A 17,248-nucleotide genomic window follows, 5' to 3' on the forward strand; every position below is an offset into this window, starting at 1 on the left:
TAGAAAGTGTTATTTTTGTTATAATTTATTCAATCTTCCCATTCATAGGTATTTGTATCATTAAGCTTTTATTGGATAAAGCATAAAGAAGTGATTAATATTTAAATTGTTAACCATGTGGATTTCCAGTTCTGAGAAATAGAAAGGACTTGTTCTAACTCACATCTCAATTCTGCACCTTTTTTCAAGCATCATTTTTTGGTATAATTTCTGCATTCAGATAAAAGCTAATCATTTTATTTTGTTAAGTTCACTGCTAATTTTATGTTAAATCTTTTGGAAGAATGTTTTGTGCCATGTTTCAGTCAGTCCAATTTAATCTTCATTGATCTTCTGGTTTTAAAACTTACTGATTCTCCACATCAAGTAACTTCCTTGTCTCTGTAATACCAATCACCAGCTGAAGTCGACGGTTTAACCAGGATTTTTCCATTCTCTAGCCTCTCCCAATTTGTGAAGGTGGAGCACTATCCTAAAATTCTGATTACTGAGACATTGGCTTGGGTACAATATTCAAATGAGAGTGTTCATCATGTGTGTGAAGCTGCAGAGTAAGTTTTCCCAGGCTATGACAACGTCAAATTAGAATATCAGTGTCATAACTAAACCAAGATAGTGATCAATAATAGTATCTTTGTTCTTACTAATCAAACGGACAAGAATTAACTGAACATTTAAACATGTGACTTTCTATAAGGTTCAGTTTTAGGCTAAAGCTTAAATAGATTTTTTTTCAAAAATTATGATTATCATTCTGATGTTAATGGTCAATTTTTAGACTTGCAGCGCAATTAAGATTATTTTTGTTTCATAATACCCAACCCACCTCCCTCTGTCTCCAATCCTATGATACAGATAAATTCCAGGCATCAAATGCTTTTCTTTATTCATTCATGAGGTATGGGCAACACTGGCCAAGCCAGCATTCATTGCCCGTTCCTAATTGTCAGGAGGGCGGTTAAGAGCAATCACATTGCTGTGGGTCTGGAGTCGTATGTAGGCCAGACCAAGTAAAGATAGCAGATTTCCTTCCTTAAAGGATATTAGTGAACCAGATTTGATTTTCCTGACAAGCAATAATAGTTTCATAGTCATCATTGGGACTCTTAATTCCAAATTATTATTGAAATTAAATTCCACCATCTGCCATGGTGGGATTCAAACCCAGATTCCCTGAACATTACCTCGGAATCTGGATTAATAGTCTAGCAATAATACCACTAGGCATCACTTGTACCAGTTATATACCTGCGCTGTGGTCCTTCCTAACCTATCTGTTGCAACACGTCTATCCACATGAACAGGAGCTAATTGATCAATTACTTAAAATCATTCATCAAATATCTTGCAGTCTGCACAAAAATACTTGAACTTCTTCAGTTATTTGAGCGTATAACTAGTCAGATAGATGAGGGGCAAAAAGACAGTGTCTATGTGTTTTTAGTTAAAAATCACCTGATGAAGGAGCGTCGCTGCGAAAGCTAGTGTGCTTCCAATTAAACCTGTTGGACTATAACCTGGTGTTGTGTGATTTTTAACTTTGTACACCCCAGTCCAACACCGGCATCTCCAAATTATGTGTTTTTACAAAGCATTCAAAAAGGCACATGTGGGAGAGGTACGTGTTCAAGAAGAAGGTGCATGGGATTGGTGTTATAAATTAGTAAGATTTGAAGGATCATGCACAAAAGGAATTGTGAGAATAAATGATTCATTTTCTTATTGGTAGACTATACTGGATTGGTATTGCAAAGATCAGAGCTCCAGTATCCTCTATTTACAATTCATGCAATACCTTAGAGGCAGTTGAAAATGTGTTGCTGGTTAAAGCACAGCAGGTCAGGCAGCATCCAAGGAATAGGAAATTCGACGTTTCGGACATAAGCCCTTCATCAGGAATGAGGAGAGGGTGCCAGGCAGGAAATCCTTGTAGAGGGAGGAAGAGAGCTTCTTCAAGGAAGGCATCCTTGCAAGAGGATTCGCAGTAGGTTAAAATCATCGGGTAAAAAATGAGGTCTGCAGATGCTGGAGATCACAGTTGAAAATGTGTTGCTGGTTAAAGCACAGCAGATCAGGCAGCATCCAAGGAATATGTAGAGAGAGGAAGAGAGCTTCTTCAAGGATTCCTTGGATTCCTTGGATGCTGCCTGACCTGCTGTGCTTTAACCAGCAACACATTTTCAACTGTGATCTCCAGCATCTGCAAACCTCATTTTTACTCGAAGATTTTAACCTACTGCGAATCCTCTTGCAAGGATGCCTTCCTTGAAGAAGCTCTCTTCCTCCCTCTACAAGGATTTCCTGCCTGGCACCCTCTCCTCATTCCTGATGAAGGGCTTATGCCCGAAACGTCGAATTTCCTATTCCTTGGATGCTGCCTGACCTGCTGTGCTTTAACCAGCAACACATGTTCAACTGTGATCTCCAGCATCTGCAGACCTCATTTTTTATACCTTAGAGGCAGCTGAATTAACTGACAATACACAGTTAAATGGAAAAGTAAGGTGTGAAGAGGTGCAAAGAGACTGTGAAAGGATTTACACAAGTTAAGTGAATGGATAAGACCCTGGCAGATGGAATACAAGGTGGAATGTGAAATGATCCATTTTGACCAGGAAAATAAAAAATCACAAACACATTCTTGAGTGAAACAATAACTTGATTTTATAGGATGCTTTTAATATGATAAAATTTCCCAAAGCATCCTACAGGGGTGGTTTCAAACTTGACACCACCGCAGAAACTGTAAAACCTGTGCTCACACCTCCTCCCTCACCTCTATCCAAGGCCCTAAAGGAGCCTTCCACATCCATCAAAGTTTTACCTGCACATCCACTAATATCATTTATTGTATCCGTTGCTCCCGATGCGGTCTCCTCTACATTGGGGAGACTGGGCGCCTCCTAGCAGAGCGCTTTAGGGAACATCTCCGAGACACCCGCACCAATCAACCACACTGCCCCGTGGCCCAACATTTCAACACCCCCTCCCACTATGCCGAGGACATGGAGGTCCTGGGCCTCCTTCACCGCTGCTCCCTCACCACCACATGCTTGGAGGAGAAACATCTCATCTTCCGCCTCAGAACACTTCAACCCCAGGGCATCAATGTGGACTTCAACAGCTTCCTCATTTCCCCTTCCCCCACCTCATCTTAGTTTCAAACTTCCAGCTCAGCACTGTCCCCATGACTTGTCCGGACTTGTTCAACCTGCCTAGCTCCTTTTCCACCTATCCACTCCACCCTCTCCTCCCTGACCTATCACCTTCATCCCCTCCCCCACTCACCCATTGTACTCTATGCTACTTTCTCCCCACCCCACCCTCCCCTAGCTTATCTCTCCACGCTTTAGGCTCACTGCCTTTATTCCTGATGAAGGGCTTTTGCCTGAAATGTCGATTTCGCTGCTCGTTGGATACTGCCTGAACTGCTGTGCTCTTCCAGCACCACTAATCCAGAACCAATCCACTGGAAATATATGAACAGAAGTTGGTCAAAAAGCAGGGTTTGAAGGAGCAACCAAAAGAAGGAAAATGAAGCAGAGAAACTTGAGAAAAAAAAATTCTAGAATTTAGGGAGTTGGCATGAGATCAGGAAATAATGATGGATGTTGTTAAACCAATCACACCAAAGTAACATGTAAATACAGCAAGCAATTAAGAAAGCAAATGATATGCCACTATTAATACAAATCGAAAGCAGTAAAAAAAGTGAACCACTCTTAGCACAATTGTATAAGGGCTTATTAAGAGCACACCTAGAGCACTATATATAAATTTTGATCTTTGTACCTAAGCACGTGTCTCTTTATCTTAGAGGGAGTGGTTTCCAGAATATAGAGTTGGTTTATAGGGGAGATTGAGTACGCCAAGCTTATTTCTGTGATATTTTTAGGAATGGAAGTTGATTTTTTGAAATGTTTATGATTCTTAAAAATCTTGACAAAATAAATGCTTGCAGACATTTCCATGACTTGGGATATCTAAAACTGAGAAAAAGCCTCTGAATGAGGGATTAGCCATTTAAAACAGACATTAGGAAAGACTCCTCCATGGTGGAAAGGCAAGGACAGGTGGAGTGTGTAATCTCTCTAGAGTCTCACATTTCAGGTTTGTTGGTGAACAAAGGCAAACACTTCTTGTTTCTGAATGACATATCACTGAAAAGTGGGATAATACAGCCAATTCTTCTATAACGCTATGGTTGCATTCTTGTGCAACCTCGCATTATAGAAAAATCGCGCTTTAGAAACTGCAATTAAAATGTTGGCATTGTAATTGGTTACAGCCAACATACGTTTTAAAAGTTCATAGGTTGTAGAAACAGCGTCACCAAGTTGTCAAATGCATTACAGTGAATTTGCGTTGATGAAATGTTTACAACAGAACAACCTGTACTCTTTACTGGATATTTCATTGCCATTAATCATTTTTTCTCTATGCCAAGTCTGGTGTCCACCTAATTGCCAGTAAAAGAGAGTAGACCACTGACAAGACAAAACAGAAGAGGCACTTGTCTTGTGTAACAAGACAGTTCATTGCCTGAAAGAAATAAGTACAATTTATATTAATTTGCTTGATTTAATTATTTAGGGCCAGCAGGAGGTCTCCATTAATTCCTCCCAAAGGCTTCGCGACATCATCAAATTGGCTGTAGCTCAATCTAACCTGGACATTAACTTTACCAATACCATTACCTTATATACTATCTGTTGGACCTCAGTTACATGATGGATCCAAACATGCATTTAATTCCTTCAGTGGGAAGCAGGCCAATCGGCCCATCGAGTCCACACCAACCCTCCGCAGAGTGTCCCATCAAGACCCATACCCCTATCTATCCCTGTAACCCTGCGTTTCTCATGGCTAATCCACCAAGCCTGCATGTCCCTTGGATCTTATGGGGAATTTACCATGGCCAATTCAACTAACCTTCTCGAAGAAAGTGAGGACTGCAGATGCTGGAGATCAGAGCTGAAAATGTGTTGCTGGAAAAATGCAGCAGGTCAGGCAGCACCCAAGGAGTAGGAGAATTAATGCCCTGGGCATGAGCCCCCCCTCAGGGCTCCTGAAAATGGGCTCATGCCCGAAATGTCGACCCTCCTGCTCCCTGGATGCCGCCCGACCCGTTGCGCTCCCCCCCCCCCACACCAGCAACACATCTTCAGCTCTTGAAATGCAGGACAACTAACTGCATCAAAGTTTACTAAGCTTGATCCTCCTGCTCCTTGGATGCTACCTGACCTGCTCCGCTTTTCCAGCAACACATTTTCAGCTCTGATCTCCAGCATCTGCAGTCCTCACTTTCTTCTGCATTTCAAGACCCATGTTTTGAAATGTTGCTCTTGAATTCCAGTTTTAAACTTGCAGTTTTACTAAAAAAAAAATCATGCAACCAAACTTCTAGTCGGTGTCAGTCAAGATGTTGCTAAGCAATCTGTCTCTTATGTATACCTATGTAAGTAAACTTTGATGCATTTAGTTGTCCTGCATTTCAAGAGCTGAAGATGTGTTACTGGGGGACGTAGCGGGTCGGGCATCTGGGGAGCGGGAGGGTCGACGTTTCGGGCATGAGCCCTTCTTCAGGAGCCCTGGGGATGGGTGGGGGGGGAGCTCATGCCCAGGGCGTTGATTCTCCTGCTGCTTGGATGCTGCCTGACCTGCTGCGCTTTTCTAGCAACACATTTTCAGCTCAATTCAACTAACCTACACATCTTTGGATTGTGGGAGGAAACCTGGAGCACCCAGGGATGTTTTGACAAATATGTCCTAAGGCCCTCCAAAGAGGTATTAAACAAGATCTGACACCTAGCCAAATAGGAAATATTCAAACAAATGATCAAAGGCTTGGTCAAAGAGCTAGGATTTATGCAATGTCCCAAAGAGAGAGGAAGGGAGAGGATTCCACGGCTTAGATACTAGGCAGCTGAATATACAGCTACCAAAGTTGGAGCTGTTCAAAATGTAAAATGAATGCAGATATCTTCAAGGGTTGTGGGGCAGAGGAGGTGCATATAATGGTGCACAGCAGATGGTGGAATTTGAATTCAATAAATATCTGGAATTAAGAATCTAGTGGTGACCATAAGACCATAAGACATAGGAGTGGAAGTAAGGCCATTCGGCCCATTGAGTCCACTCCGCCATTCAATCATGGCTGATGGGCATTTCAACTCCACTTACCAGCGTTCTCCCCGTAGCCCTTAATTCCTCGAAACAACAAGAATCTATCAATCTCGGCCTTGAAGACATTTAGCATCCCGGCCTCCACTGCACTCCGTGGCAATGAATTCCAAAGGCCCACCACTCTCTGGCTGAAGAAATGTCTCCGCATTTCTGATCTGAATTGACCCCCTCTAATTCTAAGGCTGTGTCCACGGGTCCTAGTCTCCTCGCCTAACGGAAACAATTTCCTAGCGTCCACCTTTTCCAAGGCATGTATTATCTTGTACGTCTCTATTAAGTCTCCCCTCAATCTTCTAAACTCCAACGAATACAATCCCAGGATCCTCAGCCGTTCCTCCTATGTTAGACCTGCCATTCCAGGGATCATCCGTGTGAATCTCCGCTGGACACGTTCCAGTGCCAGAATGTCCTCCCTGAGGTGTGGGGACCAAAACTGGACACAGTACTCCAAATGGGGCTAACCAGAGCTTTATAAAGTCTCAGTATCACATCTCTGCTTTTATATTCCAACCCTCTTGAGGTAAGTGACAACATTGCATTCGCTTTCTTAATCACGGACTCAACCTGCATGTTTACCTTTAGAGAATCCTCGACTAGCACTCCCAGATCCCTTTGTGCTTTGACTTTACTAATTTTCTCACCATTTAGAAAGTAGTCTACGCTTTTATTCTTTTTGCCAAAGTGCAAGACCTCGCACTTGCTCACGTTAAATTCCATCAGCCATTTCCTGGACCACTCTCCCAACCTGTCTAGATCCTTCTGTAGCCTCCCCACTTCCTCAGTACTACCTGCCTGTCCACCTAACTTCGTATCATCAGCAAACTTCGCTAGAATGCCCCCAGTCCCCTCATCCAAATCATTAAAATATAATGCGAATAGCTGTGGCCCCAGCACCGAACCCTGCGGGACACCGCTCTGAAAAAGAATTTCTGAAAAAGAATTTCTGATAAATCCATTATCGATTGTCGGGTAAAACCCATTTGGTTCACTAATGTCCTTTAAGAAAGGGAGCTGCCACCCTTACCTGGTGTGGCTTATATGTAACTCCAGACCCACAGCAATATGTTTGACACTTAACTGATCGCTGCGCAATTAGGAATGGGCATTAAATGCTGCCTAGCCAACGACACCCTCATCCCGTGGATGAATAAATTTTTACAGAAAAGGACAAGGAAGGATTTGAAAATGAAGACAAAATTTAAAATTAGGATGCTGCTTGACTGGGAGTTGATGTAAGTTAGCATGCATAGGCATGATCGGTGAATGGGACTTGCTATGAATTAGAAAATCAGCAGTAGTGATTTATTTGAATGACCTCAAGTTCACAGCAGGTTGAATGTGGGAAAGCAGTCAACAGAGAATTGGAATAGTTCATTTTTGAGGTAACAAAAGCTCTTAGGCAAGGAGAGACTAAAGTTAGAAGATGCTGCAGAGGTGCAAATGTACAATCTTAGTGATGGCAGAAATATGTGTTCATAAACTCATTTCGGCAACAACTATCGCGTAGAGGTTGCAAAGAGTCAGCTTTTGCTCAGGGAGGCTAAAAAGAGATCAATTTTAAACATTCTCTGAGACACCGACAGCAGAGCAGAATCACATTTAAACATAAGAAAAAATACAGACCCCCTTACTTCCATTGTGTTCAGTTTATATCCTTCTTTGTTATGACCAGTTTTTGGGTGAGCTCTTCCAATTTTCTGACATTTCCATTTGGGATATCCCAAATCGTCTAGTTCCTCGGAGAGTGGGAATGAAGTGTCTCCCCTTCTTCATTCACCCACCCCCTCGGTTAGTTGCAGCAAGGTGGATCCCTTCCCTTGTGTTACCTTCCTCCTAGACCAAATGAATTGGTGATTTAGGAGGTGCCAATTTAGACTTTGTTAAGTTAGCAAAGGGAACTTTTTCTAGTTTTCTAGTTCTTAAATGTGAAAGAATAACATTAATAATATGACATGCATACTCCCAGATTAGAAATCAGAAGTGATCCCTAAAGAAAGTTCAAAAGATATATGGATCATTCTCCGAGTTGTTCTGAAGAGTGACTGTAGAATGTTGTGGCTGTTATAAATGGAGCATTGATGTTGGAATTGATCAATCGATTTTGAGATTCTTGGTTTCATAAAATAGGTTTTATTGATTTTTTTGGGTTCTGCTTCCTTTCAATGATGGCTAGTTGGGAATTTGTTTGACCTTTCTTAACCTGCAGTGCAAGGATGTTTAATGACAGTTTTCAAGTTGTGAACTTCACAACCTAGTAGTATGTCAGAGCATGATCACATGCAATCTAAAGTTCCAGTCATTTTTAAATCCCTTTTGTTTGTGTTTCGCGGGAAGAGTGAAACACAAACTTGTCTGCAGGAGATGGCATTTTGTGAACAGAAAGGTGAGTAATCAGCCTCTGATTATCTTTTCCATTTTAGTCTTTCTCTTTGAAATTCCCCTGACTTTGTACAGTATGACCTTTCATGAGTCCACACAGAACTCAACCGATCACTGAATTCACAGTCAGCTTTTGACTTTAGCAACCCTTTTTTAAAAAGCATATGTTGGGATTAAAAGTGAAATATGTTCAAATAACTTTGACATTCTGATCTGTGGTCCTGACAATCCTCAAGCTCAATTTTCAAAATACTGCTCAAAGGTCTAATTCTTCCGAGGTATTGTAACTACCACCAGATTGCTACACTGTGCTAATTTTCTCTGTCACGCTGCAACTTCTTATTTCTGGCTCATACCTCAGATTCCATCTTCTCCACAATTGCATAGCAAACCTGAAATGCAACTCCTTTTTCAGATCACTAGATCTTCAGCAGAATAGAAATTATTTCCCTTCTTTTAATGGTACTAGCTGCCATACTTTGGTAAGTAAATTTAAATGTCCCAGTGTTTCTTTGGAAAGCTACCCAGGTGTGCAAGTTGGAATTTTACAAAGTCACTGAACCTACTCAGAGTTAAGACACTTTTGGAATGTCCCAACAGTCGAGGGAATTTCCCATCACGCTTCCTAGAAAATTTCTGTTGAGTCCTTGATTCAGGATTTCTGAGGTGTCCTGTACTGCAACTTCTGGGAAACCACCAGCATATTTTCCATGATGTTTCTGGTCTCAGCTTTCAAGGGACACTATCGTCTGGCCATTCACTATGTTGTGCTATTGTCATGATGTCAATGCCCTTGTGCTGGTGCTCTCCCTGGAATATTTGAAAGAGCATAAGAAATAGGAGCAGGAGTAGGTACTTGGCTCTGCGAGCATTTCCCATAACTTCATGAATGAACTGATTATGCCCTTACCTCTACCCTTCTATCTGTCCTCAATCCTTCATTTCTTTATAGCTGTGGATTCAGAGCAGTGCCTAATCTTCATGGAACTCAGAATTAATGACACATTCAGCATCCGGATTTGCTCCTTGCATCTGAATATGCATCAATGAGCTGTCTCTGGATGAATCTTGAGATCACATCAGAGTTTTTGGCCTCAACAAATTCCTCAACTGGATCAGTAGGTAGTGAGCACACTCAGGCTCAGTGCGTCCATCTTTGTCAATGACCTGTCTGCTAAATTTGGGATAGCAGTCCCTGGTCTGATGTAATGAATCTCTTCAATTTTGGGGTCTTTTGAGTACAGCTTCTGCATAATTGTGTATTGCTCTGAAATGTAAAAGCTTTTTGGGCATGCAGGATAGTGAGGGGACTGCTAGGAATAATGCCCACTCCTTGGTAACTGAGTGACTTACACAATAGCCGACGCCTTACATTATGAGGATGGAGCTGTTTTTCTGTGTGATATAGAATTAGTTTAAGCAAGTTATTACTAATATTTTAATTTCGTTTTGAGTAAATTCTATAGGAATACTTAAACATGTTTAGTCGCTGAGTGTGCATGGTGAAGAGGCGAGTTTGTGAAGAGGGTAGCTACACTGGTTGAGAGCAGACCAAATGTTCTTCTGTCACCTAAGTAACATATAATTAAAGTTGACCCTAAATTTTTTGACATTAATTACATGTAATTACCTTTGTTTCTTTGGCTTTGATGCTTTCCTGCTGACATGGCAATCCATTCTTCATTTAATAACATGTCACTGTATTTTTTTTGTGCGTTCCAAATTGCTTTCTTTATCTCCTGGCAAGTAATGTGTTTGTAAGCTGTCAGTTCAGGTTTAATAACTTGGTAGAAAATGGAAGCTTGAAGTGACTGACTTCATTGAATAGGTATGCGTGATCGCATAATGTTATAGCTATTTTGAAGTAAAACTTTGATCATAGGTGCTTGTCTTAAATGATTACCAGGCAATTTTTTTCTACTTCACCATGATTACATATTAGTTGTGTTATGCACTAAAGACTGGGCTTATTACAGCTGCCATTTAAATGTCTGATAAACAGCATTAAATATTTGGGTGAATTAAGATTGTTTGGACAATACAGATTTTTGCCATGCCATCATCTTTATCTCTTCCATGATTAAAGGGCATCATTTGTGTGGTTGCATTTTTGCCTATCCTTGATTGCCCTTGAACTGAGTGGCTTGCTGGACCATTTCAGATTGCAGTTAAAAATGAACCATATGGAATGATTCACGTGTATGCCAGACTCTGTAAGGATAGCAAATTTCCCCGAAAGAACATTGGTGAACCAGATGGGTTTTTACAACAATTCACTGTAGTTTCATGGCCATTACTGAAACTAAGTGCGTTCAAGAAAATTTTCTTTAAGATGTCTAAAAGGGGTCATGAAATATTTTTAGCAAACAAAGTTAAGGAAAATCCCAAAGCCCTTTATTTTTATATAAGAAGCAAGAGAGTAATGAGAGTAAAGGTTGACTTACTCAAGGACAACGGAGGAAAATTACCAGTGGAATCAGAGAAAATGGATGAGATTCTTAATGAGTACTTTGCATCGGTTTTCATCGAGGAGAAGGACATGACGGATGTTGTGGTTAGGGATAAATATTTGATTATTCTAGATCAAGGTGGCATAAGGAGGGAGGAAATGTTGGGTATTCTAAAAGGCATTAAGGTGGACAAGTCCCATGGTCCAGATGGGATCTATCCCAGGTTATTGAGGGACGTGAGAGAGGAAATAGCTGCAGCTTTAATAGATATCTTTGTAGCATCCTTGAACATGGGTGAAATCCCGGAGGACTGGAGAATTGCTAATGTTGTCCCTTTGTTTAGCAAGGGTTGCAGGGATAATCCAGGTAATTATAAACTGGTCAGCCTGACATCAGTGGTAGGGAAGCTGCTGGAGAAGATATTGAGAGATAGGATCTATTTGCATTTGGAAGAAAATGAGTTTATCAGTGGTAGACAGCATGGTTTTGTGTAGGGAAGGCCATGTTTTATAACTTAATAGAATTCATGAGAAACTGACAAAGTTGATTGATGAGGGAAGGGCTGTAGATGTCATATACATGGACTTCAGTAAGTCATTTGATAAGGTTCCCCATGGTAGGCTGATGGAGAAAGCAAAGTTGCATAGGGTCCAGGGTGTACTTGCTCGTTGGATAGAGAACTGGCTGGAACAGGAGACAGAAAGTAGTAGTGGTAGTAGAAGTAGGGAGTTTCTCAAAATGGACAACTGTGACCAGTGGTGTTTCACAGGGATCTGTTGCTTGTAATATACATAAATGATCTGGAGGAAGGTGTAGGTAGTCTGATCAGCGAGTTTGTAGATGACACTAAGATTGGTGGAGTAGCAGATAGTGAAGGGGACTGTCAGGGAATGCAGCAGAATATAGATAGATTGGAGAGCTGGGTGGAGAAATGGCATATGGATTTCAATCCAGGTAAATGCGAGGTGATGCATTTTGGAAGATCCAATTCAAGACCAAACTATATGGTAAATGGAAAAACCCTGGGGAAAACTGATGTACAGAGTGGCCTGGATGTTCAGGTCCATTTTACCCTGAAAGTGGCAAACACAGGTCGATAGAGTGGTCAAGAAGGCATTCGGCATGCTTTCCTTCATTGGACGGGATATTGAGTACAAGAGTTTGCAGGTCATGTTACAGTTGTATAAGACATTGGTTTGGCCACATTTGGAGTACTGCGGACAGTTCTGGTCACCACATTAGCAAAAGGATGTGGATGCTTGGAGTTGTTGGAGGGAATTCTGAGAGACAGGATTTACATGCATTTGGAGAGGCAAGGACTGATTACAGATAGTCAACATGATTCTGTGAATGAGAATTCATGACTCACTAACTTGATTACATTTTTGAGTACATAACCAAGAGGATAGATGAAAGCAAAATGGTAGACGTTGTCTACATGGAGTTTAGATAGGCCTTTGACAAGGTTCCACATGGTAGACTGGTTAGTAAAGTTAGATCACAAGGGATCCAGAGAGAGCTAGCTAATTGGATGCAAAATTGGCTTGACAGCAAGAGACAGAGAGTGGTAGAGGGTTCTTTCTCGGCCTGGAATCCTGTGATCAGCAGTGATCTGGAAGGATTGGTGCAGGGTCCACTGTTGTTTTGTCATTTACATAAACAATTTGGATGAGAATTTAGTAAGTTAGTAAGTTTATAGATAACATGAAAATTCATGATACTGTGGACAGTGAAGAAGGTTATCTAAGAGTACACCATGATTAGCTGGGCCAGTAGGTTAAGGAGTGTTAGATGAAGATGAATTTTGATAAATGCGAGGTGTTACACTTTGGTAAGATAAACCAAGACAGGTTTACACAGTTATTGGTAGGGCCCTGGGGAGTATTGTTGAACAGAGAGACCAAGGGGCTCAGGTGCATAGTTCCTTGAAATTGGTGTGACAGGTAAATAGGACTGTGAAGAAGACATTTGGCACACTTGCCTTCATTGGTCAGAGCATTGAGTATAGGGGTTGGGGTGTCATGTTGTTGCTGTATAGGTCATGGGTGAGGCCACTTTTGGTGTACAACTTTTTCACACACAGGGAACTGCATGTATGGAGTGAACTGCCAGACGAAGTGGTAGATACAGGTGATAGTTACAACATTTAAAAGCCTTTTGGACATGTGCATGCATAGGAAAGGTTTAGAGAGATTTCGGCCAAACGCAGGTGAATGTGACAAATTTAGTTTAGAAAACCTGGTCAGCTTGGACAAGTTGGACCAAAGGGCCTATTTTTATGCTGTGTGATTCTATGATTGTACAAATTTAAATTACACCAATGGCTGTGGTGAGACTTGAACTTGTGTCTTCAGTGCATTAGTTTGGACTTCTTGGTTACTAGGATCAGTGGTGCTGGAAGAGCACAGCAGTTCAGGCAGCATCCACAGTGCAGTGAAATCGATGTTTCGGGCAAAAGCCCTTCATCAGGAATAAAGGCAGAGAGCCTGAAGCGTGGAGAGATAAGCTAGAGGAGGGAGAAAGTAGCATAGAGTACAATGGGTGAGTGGGGGAGGGGATGAAGGTGATAGGTCAGGGAGGAGAGGGTGGAGTGGATAGGTGGAAAAGGAGCAAGGCAGGTAGGACAAGTCCGGACAACTCATGGGGACAGTGCTGAGTGGAAGTTTGGAACTCGGGTGAGGTGGGGGAAGGGGAAAGGAGGAAGCTGTTGACGTCCACATTGATGCCCTGAGGTTGAAGTGTTCTGAGGCGGAAGATGAGGCGTTCTTCCTCCAGGCGTCTGGTGGTGGGGGAGCGACGGTGAAGGAGGCCCAGGACCTCCATGTCCTCGGCAAAGTGGGAGAGGGAGTTGAAATGTTGGGCCACCGGGCGGTGTGGTTGATTGGTGCGGGTGTCCCGGAGATGTTCCCTAAAGCGCTCTGCTAGGAGGCGCCCAGTCTACCCAATGTAGAGGAGACCGCATCGGGAGCAACGGATACAATAAATGATATTAGTGGATGTGCAGGTAAAACTTTGATGGATGTGGAAGGCTCCTTTAGGGCCTTGGATAGAGGTGAGGGAGGAGGTATGGGCACAGGTTTTACAGTTCCTGCGGTGGCAGGGGAAAGTGCCAGGATGGGAGGGTGGGTTGTGGGGGGTGGGGGGGGGGGGGGGTTGGACCTGACCAGGTAGTCCTGGAGGGAACGGTCTTTGTGGAAGGCAGAAAGGGGTGGGGAAGGAAATATATCCCTGGTGATGGGGTCTTTTTGGAGGTGGCGGAAATGTCGGCGGATGATTTCGTTTATGCGAAGGTTTGTAGAGTGGAAAGTGAGCACCAGGGGTGTTCTGTCCTTGTTACGGTTGGAGGGGTGGGGTTTCCTCATTTCCTCATTTCCCCTTCTCCCACCTCACCTTAGTTCCAAACTTCCAGCTCAGCACTGTCCCCATGACTTGTCCAGACTTGTCCTGCCTGCCTAGCTCCTTTTCCGCCTATCCACTCCACCCTCTCCTCCCTGACCTATCACCTTCATCCCCTCCCCCACTCACCCATTGTACTCTATGCTACTTTTTCCCCACCCCCACCCTCCTTTAGCTTATCTCTCCATGCTTCAGGCTCACTGCCTTTATTCCTGATGAAGGGCATTTGCCCGAAACGTCGATTTCGCTGCACTTTGGATGCTGCCTGAACTGCTGTGCTCTTCCAGCACCACTAATCCAAAATCTGGTTTCCAGCATCTGCAGTCATTGTTTTTACCTTCTTGGTTACTAGCCCACTGATATTACCACTTCTGCTTCAGATTTCTTTTGCAACATCAATTCAGTGCTTTTCAGTGAGAGCACCTGGAGGAGGAAGATCTTTGCCTTTGCATCCAACTGGTCCCAGGTTTCAGAATTGAAATGAGTAAAACTTTACAAGTTGGAATATTATTCTGCTGTTTTTGGAGTGCAGCCAGAAGGGCCTTGCAACAGGGTTTCAAAGCTGCAGGCTTTACTAATGATTAGTGTTCCATTAGATTGCCTGCAGTGTGGAAACAGGCCTTTTGGCCCACCAAGTCCACACTGACTCTCCAAAGAGTAACCCACTCAGACCGATTCCCCTACATTTACCACAGACTAATGCCCCTAATACTATGGTCAATTTAGCATGACCAGTTCATCTGGCCTGCATATCTTTGGATTTTGGAAGGAAACTGGAGCATCCAGAGGAAACCCACACAGACACGGGGAGAATGAGCAAACTCCACACAGACAGTGGAATCGGACCCGGGTCCCTGGCACTGTGAGGCAGCAGTGCTAACCACTGAGCCATCGGGCTGCTCTCTTTTCGTTGGGCATAAAATTCAGCCAAAGTTCAACCTTTGGTGACCTGAATATGCAAATACAGGTTGGGTCAAATCATGTGGAACCCATTTTGAGTGCATTGAGCAGTGGGCTCAGTTTGAGACTGGGTGGGGGTCAGTTGGTGCAGGAAACCACCTTAATTTTGGAAGAACATACACATTTTGCTTGAAGGAGCAGATGCATCTGATTCAAAGGAAATGCACTAGGTTGTGTATTTTGCAACACAATTTGACACAGCTTAAATGTTCTTCATGGAATCACTGTTAATCTCTCATGGTAATCAAATACATCACTGACTACATTATGAAACATGCTTTTTCTTCCTTCTTAAGATTAAAATAAGGGTTTCAATTTGGATAGTATCTTTTTACAAGGAATTAATTTGTGCATCTAATCCCTTCCCCTCACATGTCTTAGAGTACAATAACAACATATCTGGATTTAGCTTGCATTAAAGTAAAAAAATTGCCATCTGTTCAAGTGATAGAATATGCCCTTATAATGCATTAGCCCTTTTTCAATCAGAAAGACTGTGATTATAAGACCATAAGACCGTAAGACAAAGGAGTGGAAGTAAGGTCATTTGGCCCATCAAGTCCACTCCACCATTCAATCATGGCTGATGGGCATTTCAAATCGACTTACCCGCATTCTCCCCGTAGCCCTTAATTCCTTGTGACATCAAGAATTTATCAATCTCTGCCTTGAAGACATTTAGTGACCCGGCCTCCACTGCACCGCAGCAATGAATTCCACAGGCCCACCACTCTCTGGCTGAAAAAATGTCTCTGCATTTCTGTTCTGAATTTACCCCCTCTAATTCTCAGGCTGTGTCCACAGGTCCTAGTCTCCTCACCTAACGGAAACAATTCCCTAGCGTTCACCCTTTCCAAGCCATGTATTACCTTGTAAGTTTCTATTAGACCTCCCCTTAATCTTCTAAACTCCAATGAATACAATCCCAGGATCTTCAGTCGTTCCTCGTATGTTAGACCTACCATTCCAGGGACCATTCGTGTGAATCTCCGCTGGACACGCTCCAGTTCCAGTATGTCCTTCCTGAGATGTGGGGACCAAAACTGGACACAGTACTCCAAATGGGGCCTAACCAGAGCTTTATAAAAAGTCTCAGTAACACAACTGTGCTTTTATATTCCAACCCTCTTGAGATAAGTGACAACATTGCATTCGCTTTCTTAATCACGGACTCAGCCTCAGAGAATCCTCGACTAGCACTCCCAGATCCCTTTGTACTTTGGCTTTATGAATTTTCTCACCGTTTAGAAAGTAGTCCATGCTTGTATTCTTTTTTCCAAAGTACAAGACCTCGCATTTGCTCACATTGAATTCCATCAGCCATTTCCTGGACCACACTCCCAAACTGTCTAGATCCTTCTGCAGCCTCCCTACTTAGTACTTACTACCTGCCTGTCCACCTAACTTCGTATCATCGGCAAACTTTGCTAGCATGCCCCCAGTCCCTTCATCCAGATCATTAATATATAACTTGAACAGCTGCGGCCCCAACACTGAACCCTGCGGGACACCGCTTGTCACCGGCTGCCATTCCGAAAAAGAACCTTTTATCCCAAGTCTCTGCCTTCTGTCAGACAACCAATCCTCAATCCATACCAGTAGCTCACCTCAAACACCATGGGCCCTCACCTTACTCAGCAGCCTCCCGTGTGGCACGTTATCAAAAGCCTTTTGGAAGTCTAGATAGACCACGTCCACAGGGTTTCCCTGATCTAAACTACTTGTCACCTCTTCAAAGAATTCCAACAGGTTTGTCAGGCACAACCTCCCCTTACTAAATCCATGTTGACTTGTTCTAATTCGACACTGCTCTTCCAAGAATTTAGAAACCTCATCTTTAATGATGGATTCTAGAATTTTACCAATAACCGAGGTTA

General features: G+C 42.7%; 1 protein-coding gene across 3 annotated transcripts in view; it reads left to right on the forward strand.

The window, feature by feature from the left end:
- The window catches only part of nckap5l (NCK-associated protein 5-like), an 807,388-nt gene that overhangs the window by 154,491 nt on the left and 635,649 nt on the right, over nucleotides 1-17,248 (forward strand). The gene's annotated exons all lie outside the window — the stretch shown is intronic.

Source organism: Hemiscyllium ocellatum, chromosome 7 (assembly GCF_020745735.1).
Source record: "Hemiscyllium ocellatum isolate sHemOce1 chromosome 7, sHemOce1.pat.X.cur, whole genome shotgun sequence".
Lineage (NCBI taxonomy): Eukaryota > Metazoa > Chordata > Chondrichthyes > Orectolobiformes > Hemiscylliidae > Hemiscyllium > Hemiscyllium ocellatum.